This window comes from Pteropus vampyrus, unplaced genomic scaffold, assembly GCF_000151845.1.
Source record: "Pteropus vampyrus isolate Shadow unplaced genomic scaffold, Pvam_2.0 Scaffold47, whole genome shotgun sequence".
NCBI classification, from domain to species: domain Eukaryota; kingdom Metazoa; phylum Chordata; class Mammalia; order Chiroptera; family Pteropodidae; genus Pteropus; species Pteropus vampyrus.
In genome coordinates, this window is record NW_011888828.1 from 2,127,259 (window position 1) to 2,137,180 (window position 9,922).

Consider the following 9,922-nt stretch of genomic DNA (forward strand, 5'->3'; position numbering starts at 1 on the left):
GGCCCTTTCCAAGCTCTTAATTCTAATTATCCCAAGGAACAGAGGGGACAGAAATCTTCTTATTAAAGTGAGATGCCCATGGGTCCTCAACGAATCACCAAAGTCGACACGCTTATCATATTAACTAGAGGGGTGCCCAAAAGCCACGGTAGGGAGACTGTGCTGAGACATCACTGACACAAAAAGTCACACTGCAGGACACTAGAAGGGTGGCATGTAGATGAGCCCAGAGAATCAGTTAGGCCAGAAGAGTAGGAGGAAACCTCTGGTTGGGAAGACGAACGTGTAAGAGAGAATACACCTGAAATTTAAGAGACCAAAGACATCTCACGAACATTTTGGAATATTTGAGCAAACACGTATTTCCTTGAAACTTAGAAAAAGCAGTTGTAAAACAAATTGAAAAATGGTATTACTTTTAGGGTAAGTGGTAAACAAAGAATTGATTAACCCAAGATAAAATATAGGCCGATGATATTATTCGTAGGTTTGAAGAGTTTAAATCATTAGTCTCAATCATGGACTATAAATTTAATTAAGCAAGTGATAACTGGGATTCAACATGTCCAGAGGAAAGGCTCTAAAATGGCTCAAGCAGTCTTTGAGCCAAGAGCCCAGTGCAAATTTGTCATATTTACATAGTTCTGTCGTATTTACATGGTTCTAATTTTTAAAAAGTCCTTCTATTCTCTTTGATCTTCTTTATCCTGGTAACCACCCTAGCCTAATATAATGGAAAGAGGGTCACAGGCTTAAGAACCAGAGAGTCAGTTCATTTCTGATTCTACATCTCATGGAGGTAAATTTCGGTGAATTTTTGAACTTCATTTTGTCCAAAAAGGAAAATATCATCAAACTAGATTTTTATGAATCATTGAGATAATTTATGTAACGTGCTTGGCACATGGTAGATACTCAATAAAATTCGTTTCTTTCCCTCCTTCCTTCCTCGGGATTCTAGAGTAGAAAGTAGCTTTTCCCAAAGCAGAACAGCGCACAGATGGAGTGATAAAGTTCACCTAAATGTACACCTCTGTCTCACTTTTTTGCTTCTCGTTTCCCTCATTCCCTATATTAATGGGACTTCCTTATGAGCTGGAGGGCAGGCAGGCCTTCCTTGCAACTCCCATCTCTGGAGAGGACCTGGACGATGGCCTAAGGCTATGTTCCGTAAGAACAAATTCACAGCTTTTAAGAGAAGTAACTTGTTAATAAGTAAAACATTTAAACATCTCCTTCTCTTTCTCTCTCTACTTTGTCATTGTGCACCAACCTTGTTAAAAACAAATGTTCTTTGTTATTTGTATATTTATGCACCCAGTTCCAGCAAACAGTGGGGCAGAAGGAAGACTCACAGCCCAGTGAGAGGGAATACAAGTTAAGACGTCCTGTGTGAAAAGCTATCTTTCTGTTAAACGTTTAATAACCTCTCATATTTTAAATACCCTAAAGAACCATGCTTCTTTACCCTAGGCGAGTGTCCCTTCTTAGGCCAAGTCCCCTGACTCCCCCAGCCAGATGAAAGCTGCTAGGGTGACCACCTTATCCAGTCTGGCAGGGACTATTCTGTTTTTAGCACCAAAAGTCACACATCCCAGGAGGCTCCTTGATCACCCTAAAGCTTCCACAGGTCCATTCCAATCTTGGGGTTTCCCGCGAGTCCCCTAGGCTCCACGAGACCCCCAGCTGACACTGGATTCACCCCCCGGAACTTACCAAGCTCCCTCCCCACTGCAGAGAGCTCCTGGGGGTTGGAGGTGGGGGACTCCGCTGAGCTCCCCCCAGCCAGCCAGCTCTCCCTCACCCTGGCCGGGGGGCTTTCACTGTGGACAGTGGCATACCAGACACATACATACATTATCTTACATGATTCTCCCAACCTTTGAAGATGAGTAAATGCGGACAACGAACAATAAGCAAGTGATGGATCTGGATGAAAATTCAGGTCTGGCAAACTCTAGAGCCCATTCTGCAAAAATAGGAATAAAAAAGAGTATGTGAAGTTGGCGGGGGTTGGGGGGGTGGCGGCAAGTCATTAGGGTAAGTCCTGAGCATCTGCCGAGGCCACCCCACCCCACCCCCAGCTTCCACCCCCAGAGAATTAGAATGTGTGGCAGAGGCGGGAAATACATTTTTAAAAAGCTCTCCAAGCTGTTCTGACACGTCCCCACACCCATCACCACACGAGGAACACGGAGAAAGGCCTGGCTCTTCAAAACGGAAGGATAGGAAAGAGATTATCTTTCAACTTTTATAGATGCGTTTAAACATCGAGATCTATAAATCTCTCAGGAACACGGCTCCAGGTCCCGTAGGGTGGCGACTCCTTCTTCCACATCCCTCCTCCTTAGGAGGAATTGGGCCATGAAGCTGGTGTGTTTCGGAGACAACTGGTTTTACCTTTCAGAAACATGATGCTGAGCTTTCCCCTGGGCACAGCTGGAAGGGGTCACCCTTGAAAATAAACCAAGCCCAAGGCCCATAAGAGATCCCTGTGAGCCTTTAAAAGTCAAAGTAAAGCCTTAGTACCCCCACCTAAGTAAGATTTTTCTCACTCTTTTTGTGAATGTATCAATGCTCGACTGATGTAAAAATTTTTAGGGGCGGTCAGAATGTATTTATCACCAGCCAAGGCTTTGGACAGCTAGATGGTTCAGGACCTCAGGCCAAGATTTCCTGAGAATATCTTTTAATCTCTTATAGCTGCAAAATGAACACACCTCTAGTTCCTTTCTAGAAGTCCAGGGAAATATCTCTTTAATGTTGTTAAATTATTTTGTAAAATGGAGACGTATCTAAGTCCTTCCTATAATTCCAAGAAAGTACTTCCTTAGGCCATTGGGAGGAGATAAAGGAGACCGTCTCTTGCTGGCTGGTTCCTTTGCACCACAAAACCTCACTAGCCATTAGTTCCCATTGGCCTCCTGGGTCAGCTTTGGCCTCCAGACCCCAGGCCTTTAACTCAGTGAATGAACATGGCTCTCTATACCGAGCACCTGCGGGCCAGGGGCCTTCCCATGCAAACGTGTTCCTTGAGGTCCATTTGATTCCTCAGGCATCAGAGTGCCGGCACATGGTCAGCACTCAATCATAATGTTTTCTTGTTTTACTTAACATTATTTCACTTAATTTCCATCACAACCCTGAGATGGGCATCTCTCCACTTAACAGGTAAGGTTCTGGAAAGTTCGTTGACTCTCCCAGGTTCGTGCCACTAGAAAGTGACACAGTAGGATCTCCTGGCTCTAAGCCAGCACTCCTTTCCCCATGACTCTTGTTTTCACAGGTGAGCAAATTTCCTCACAGAATAAGCATGCACTGGGTGCCCACTGACCTAAGTTCTGGGGCTACGAATAAGTACAAGACACCAACAGAGTACGAAAGGGACATGTAAAGGGAACGTCTCATCTCTGAGTGACAGCGAGCACGGAGGTGTGTTCTGCTGCTGGGAGGAGCAGCACGAAAGAGCGAATGACCCTTGAAATGGGTCCTGAAGGGTGACAGAGGTCTCCTGACAGAGGCAGCTGGGGTAATGGGGAGGCAGATGGCCAGTCCCACTGAAGGCAGTTTGGTTCTCCAGGAGACTGGGCAGGTGGGGCGGGGAAGTAGTTCATAATGGAAAGGAAGGGTCCTTGTCCTTCATCTGCCCCGATCACTTGCCCTCCCACAGGTATCTGTCCTTCTCCAACTCTGAGAAAGAATTTTGCCAAAGTAGCTTCAGGTGGCATGACTACAGAGCTGGGGCATAGGGGCACCCGTTTAGGGCAGAATCAGAAAGGACTGTGTTTTCTGGCTTTTCATAATGTGTAACTTGGCCCCGGGCAGAGTGGACGCGCTGGACGTCCGCCACCCGTCCCTTAGGGATCCCTCCCCACTCTGGTCATGAGGTGAGTCTACAGGCAATTAAGGTGTGTCACTGGGCCCTTAGGCCTGAACAGCACCCACTGTTCATCTTCCCCCAGTAACTGGGAGAAGTTTGAATGGGCGGCAGGAAGGAGGGACAGTGTGAAGAGGCCTAACTCCCTGCCTGTCTCTGGGATCCTTGGCCACGCTCCGAGCGTACCCTCGCATCTGTTGGTACCACTCCCCTCACCCGCACCCCCATTGGAATGAGAATGGCTCTGGTAGAAACGAAGAGGCAAAGAAATGCAGTCCGGCTTACACAGCAGAAGCTTGGGAAGGTCTGGCCAGGCATTCGGAGCCCTGCCGTTGCTGGGGCCAGACAAATTCCCAAGATTCCTGGCCTGGCAGGACAATTTCAGAGGTTTGGAGGTCACTGCTGTCCCTTTTGCCTGACCCCCACCTCCCCTCTACCCACTTTCCCCACCTGCCACTCCTTTAAAAAGTACAAAGTGGGGAAGCTTCGCCCACAGCTGCTGGGCAAGTGCCCTGCTCTTTGTAGGTAGAGCTCTCGGATCCAGAATATTCCTCCAACGGCACGTCCAAAGTTCCGAGCCTGAAGGTGGTGCAGATTGGCACTTTCAACCCCTTCACTTATTGCAACCCACCCCCAACTTGCCTCTGGCTCTGGCCATCCTGGCTCCCTGTGAGGAGTCATAAGCGTGAACAATTGAGTGTCACAGGAGCAGTGATATATGAGTCTGTCTGACCAGCTTGCTTTCTCTCACTAATATGTCATTCACGGTTCCTAAGCCTGCTGCCCTGTGACTGAGCATGAATCAGGGAGGAGAGGAGGTTGCCAGGGAGCCCTTCTTTATCACCTGAAGTGTCACCGCTGCTGGTGTCTCAGGCGTGCGTCCTTCCCGTTGGGCTGAAGTGGGAAAACCCCGGCATGGACTGAAGTTCACAACCCTACACCTGTTGGCGTCCAAAGAGCCCAGGGCGCTAGACCCCTGGGCACTGTACCTACTTTCGAAGTGACACGTGAACCTATAAATTAAAAAAACAGAAGAAGAAAGAGGTTGCATGAGTCACTGCACTCCGAGGGAGGGGAAGGCAGAGATCCTCTCCACTCCTTCCTCCCACCTCTGGTTCTCAAGGCCTAAACTGGTCCTCTCTGCAAAGCAGGATTTTCTTGGTGGTGCCTGAACTCAGATCCCCTTTTGGGCTGGCCCCGAGAGCACTCAGCAAACCAGATCTGCTTGCCCTGCTGGCAGTGGAGCCATGCCAAGGGGATTTACTTGGCGGAATCTGGGATGTGACAAGTGGACTGGGAGCCTCTTTAGCCAGCAGATGTGCTACAGCCGAGAGCTCTGGTTCCCAAGGGCCACCTTCCTTCGCCTCTCTCGCTGTGTCTCAGCTCTACCCTGCCTGTGGTTTACGGCTGCGTGAGCCCCCCTGCCCTTCCTCCCACTTGGGTTCTCAGCAAAGGCCCAGAGAGCACAAAGCCGCTTTGCACTTGTATAGAATGCATTGGTTTAGAGGCCAGGTTTCTCTTTATGTGTTCTCTAGAGCTTTGCCCGCTGTTTGGTGAAGGATTTTTAACAAAGACCTCTCCTCCGAGAGGCTATAACCACAGAAGAGGGATTCTGTGGGACTAGGCGCAGAATGTCTGGCTTGAACCTCCTGTGTGCTCTCTCTGTGGCTAGAAGGAGACAGGAGGTGACCTGGTTCAACAGCTTCCCCGTGCAGTAAAGGAAAGTCCATGCCTTGTCCCTTGTCACACAGTGGCTTCTTGGCTGGACCAGAGCTGCCCCAAGCCTACTGGTTCTCAGTGTCTTCGAGGCACTGTCAGCTCGCCCTATCATAGTTCCTGTATGGCAGTGACCAGTGTCTACAATGCCTTCCACAGTTCCATGATAATTTCCTGTCTTGCCCCCACCTCCACATCCACCAGCTTATAAGCTCCTTGGGACTTTGTTTCTCTGGTCATCACTGCATCCCAGGGCCTGAACAGTGACATGTAGTAGGCCCTCGGTGGATAATTGTGGACTGACGGTTGGGCCCGGAGTCCAGTGCCCTTTCCATGACGCTGATCTGCCTTTAGCAGCTCTAGAAACTGAGGGTTTAAGGAGAAACCTCAAACCAGAGACTCACTCGGGTGAGTAAAACAGTTTGTCTTTACTAGACCTTTACTGGTGTGAACCAGGCTAGTCGCAAACTGGACAAAGAAGGAGAACAGCTCTGCGAATCAATCCCTTGGCTCCAGGCTTGGCACCAGAGAGGTGGCCTCACCCACCGCAAGGCAGGAAGACCTGTTGGATGACTCAGCTGCTGGAGAGCTCGGAACCCGGCTGCAAGCTCTCCCTGGACGTGCAGGAGGCAGTGCTGGGAATGTAGAGGCCGTGGCGGGACCACCTGCGGAGCAGGGCCGTGTGTGTGTGTGTGTGTGTGTGTGTGTGTGTGTGTGTGTGTGTGTGTGTGTGCTGGCGCAGCTGTCAGTCTGCGTGTGTGTGTGTGTGGCGAAAGGGGCCTGAGGTAAATGTATTCCGATGAGCACTATTAACAGCGAGCCCCCCCCCGAGGAGAGGAGTGGCTTGGGGGTGCTAGTCAGGGCAGGCGACTCTGACTTCGTGCTGTGTACATTTGTATAGCATAAGTGTTTAAAATAAAAAACTACTATGAATAATTAAAAATAAACATATCCTCCCCGAAGCAAAAATAGCTGTGTTTTCACCTCCTCCTTCTTCGGAGGTCTTAGTCTGCCTGGCCTGTAGGTAGAACTATAAACCCTGTCCAAACCATAGCAAAATAGGAGGATTCAAAGATACAGAAGAAGGTCTAGGCTTCGAATGTTTAGACCCGTGAGGAATGAGGTCAAAGGTTTCATTGACCAACGGGTCAAATAACTCGCTGGGTTCCATGGACACAAATTGCCCCTCCAACCCCAAGCGACCACCTTCTTTTTTTTTTCTATCCAGTTTCTCAGGCCTTCACTCCCTGGAGACACCGGCAGAGATGAGATTTAGCATCTAAATGACCCCTCCGCTCCTAGCGCAAACAATGTACTCACGATATGTGATGTGGCAGCACTTTCCAAACCTTGGGTTGCTCCAGATCCCCACAGGGAACTTTCGCTGGGCTTTGCACCCTGCTGACACTTCCCGAGGTTCACCTACAGCCCAGACAGGGCAAGAAGTGAGGGAGGCGAGAAGGAGGAAGAGAGGAAAGAGTGAGGTCAGCGCAATGTCACGGGCTGAACTTCTTTAAAAAACCAGAATTTATCATATACATTTTTATTTTGAAAAATAAGCTCCCTGGTGATTTGACATCTCCCTTTGAAGAGATCCATAGCTATATGTCACTCTAACCAACCTGGGCCGAAACATGTCCCCAAGTCCTGTTTCCAACTGAGATGACGGAAGCCTGGATCTCTTTCGAAACTGGCATAAAGGTGCTGGAGGGCTGCAGAAGGAAGTGAGTGTCATCAACTTTGAAATGACAGTAGAGGCCAACGCTTGGCACCATTTCTAAGCATAAAGAGCGCTTCTCTGCCAGGAAGCTGGATCTAGCCCGGGGTTTTCCTGGTCAAACAAGGTTGTGCCGACAACAGATTTCATGGAAGGCCCTCCAAGGCGGCCCGGCAGGGCACTGCCTGCTGCTGCTGCCGCCGCCGCTTCTGGAAGCTCAAGGGCTGAGGGGAAGTTCCACAGCAGAGGCTGCACCAGCTTTCAACTTGGCCACCTGGCACGGGATCTGAGGTCAGGGGACAAAGAAGAGATTCAAAGGAAACAAACCAACCAACTGGCCTGAGGGTGGGGGCAGTGGGAGGAGGAGAATAAAGACCTGAAGGCAACGGTAACCCCCAAAGCTTTCCCAGAGAGCAGCCCAGCCTGAAAGTCCAGTTCGGTAAATGGGTGGAGAGGAACCGAAAACTTCCCCTCAGCAAAGCAAATGTTGAAGTAAACAGAGAGATAACCATTTCTCCCCCGGGTATTGAGGCTTCCTTAGTATAGCATTATTAAGACGGTCCTACTAAGTTAGAAGGCTGTTTTTTAGGGTTCACTTCTAGGAGAGAGAAACCACAAGGTTCCCCTGTTCTGGCCTGTGAGCACAGGTGCCAAGGGGAAGTGCCCTGGCCAGGGCTGCGCCTCAGAGGTGTCAGCCTGCCACTTCCCTCCTGAGGACAGGGACAGCCAGGGAGCCGGGGCGGCCTTTCCTGGGGTCTCGGTGGGGCAGGGACATGTCTTTCATCCTCCAAGGCTGATAATTTCCCCACAGCCCTTTCTCTTGCATGTAGAAAACTTCACTGACTTTGAGGCAGCGGCCCCTACTCCACAGGGGAGATGTCTTTTGGCTCAAAAGGGCCCACCCACCGGCTCTCCAGATGATTCAGTTCTTCTCTGGACACCCGCGGCCACGAATTTATGCAAATGTATGAACTTCTACAGGGCAGATTTGCTCCTGCCACTCCCCTGCTTGCCATCGCTGCCCCCAGTCCATGTGGCCCCTTTGAGCTGTACCCCGCTTGTACCCTTTTGGTCTCTCCCACATCCCCTACCCTTGCCGCCTCATTTCCTTGCTCCCTAGACATGTTACACTCTTCTCGGCCTTGAACCTCATGCTCCGAAAACAGATGCTCGCTGACCACACTGTGCTGCTCTGACTCAGGCCTTTGCACAGGACGCCCTGCTCAGAGGCCTTTCGTCCACTGCTTTCTTGACAAAATTTGACCCCAGCCATCACCTCCTCAATGCTGCCACTTAACCACTCACTCTTCTCTGCTTCCAATGTCCTGAATGACAACTTGTTCTTTTTTTTTTTAACTCATCTCTGTGCATTATAATAATTACCGCCCCCCCCCATTATAATCATTATGTATCCCCTACTGGACAGTGACCTTGAGAGTTTCTCTAGACCAGATCCTCGCACAGGGTCAGGCACACAGTGACGCTCAATAAAAGGGAAAGGAAGAGTGGAAAGAAAAGAGAGGATGGTACCAGGTTAGTTGCTAAACTTGAAGTCAAAAGCTTTTCTAAGGCAAAAGCATCTGAGGTCAGAGCGGGGTCTAGGATAAGGCAGGGGAGGCCCCTGATCTCAGCTCGTGGCGTGCAGGCAGCCCCTGAGAGCGAGGCCTCCTCACATTTTGTGCCCAGGGTGCCTCTCTTCCCTCACCCTCATCCCGGCCCTGCCGAGGCTTCCTGCGTATCCCTCACAGCCCAAGTTCACTCACTGATTTATAAGTCCAATGGCCGCTTGCTGGGCAGCTACCACCTTAACTCTGCCTTAGGCATGGGGCATAAGACAGCTGTGAGGGAGAAATACACCCTGTCCGCCCTTGGAGAACTCACAGTCTGGGAGGAGAGAAGACAATCAAAGAGTAAATCAAATCGCCTTTAATTACAAACCATGGTGTGGGCTGTAAAGGAAGGGGATACGTGGCTTGCAAAAGCAGAGCTAATCAATGAAAGATGTGCCTTCCCCAGAGAAGCAGATCCAGAGCCAGAGCCAGACACCTCGGCCAAACAGCGCTGCCGTCCAGCGGGCCCCGCTCCAGCCCGGCCTCTCCAGCACCCTGCAGCTGTTTCCTCTGTCCCCACCTCCAGAGCAGTCTGGCAGTACCTAGCGACAGAGACTACACGCAGACTGTATGAGGCAGGAGTTCCCAAGGGACTCTCTCTGAGGTCCTTAAGGGGACGCGTGTGGAAATGTCCCCTGTGGCGCCGTGTGTGGTAATGTGTGCGAGTGAGCTAGCTGTCCATCAATAGGGGAGCAGGTAAGAACACCGTGGCGGCCACATACTAAGGTATTCTGTGCATCCGTAAGAATTAATAAGCTAGATGCACACATAGCGACGGGAAAGGATCATAAAACAGTGTGGAGTGAAGAAATAGAACGGGATTCACAGTATGCTATCGCTTCTGTAAATTAAAAACACACGTCCAAAACAATGATGCATATTTCACAAGGATCAAACCTAGATAGAGACACACACGTATCTAGAAGAGATACCAAATACATTATGGTGGATGCCTACGGAGGACAGGGGTAATGGAAGTGGAGATTACAGATGGGGGCAAAT

At 50.0% G+C, this 9,922-nt stretch overlaps 1 long non-coding RNA gene across 1 annotated transcript; it reads right to left on the reverse strand.

Annotated features, from left to right (window-relative positions):
* Nucleotides 1-516: 516 nt before the first annotated feature.
* Nucleotides 517-9,462, reverse strand: LOC105291529. The gene is made up of 5 exons (XR_895825.2): nucleotides 7,216-9,462; nucleotides 6,914-7,015; nucleotides 4,722-4,890; nucleotides 1,867-1,969; nucleotides 517-724 (listed from the first exon to the last, which is right to left on the reverse strand). It is a non-coding gene; the product is annotated as an uncharacterized LOC105291529 (long non-coding RNA).
* Nucleotides 9,463-9,922: the final 460 nt, after the last annotated feature.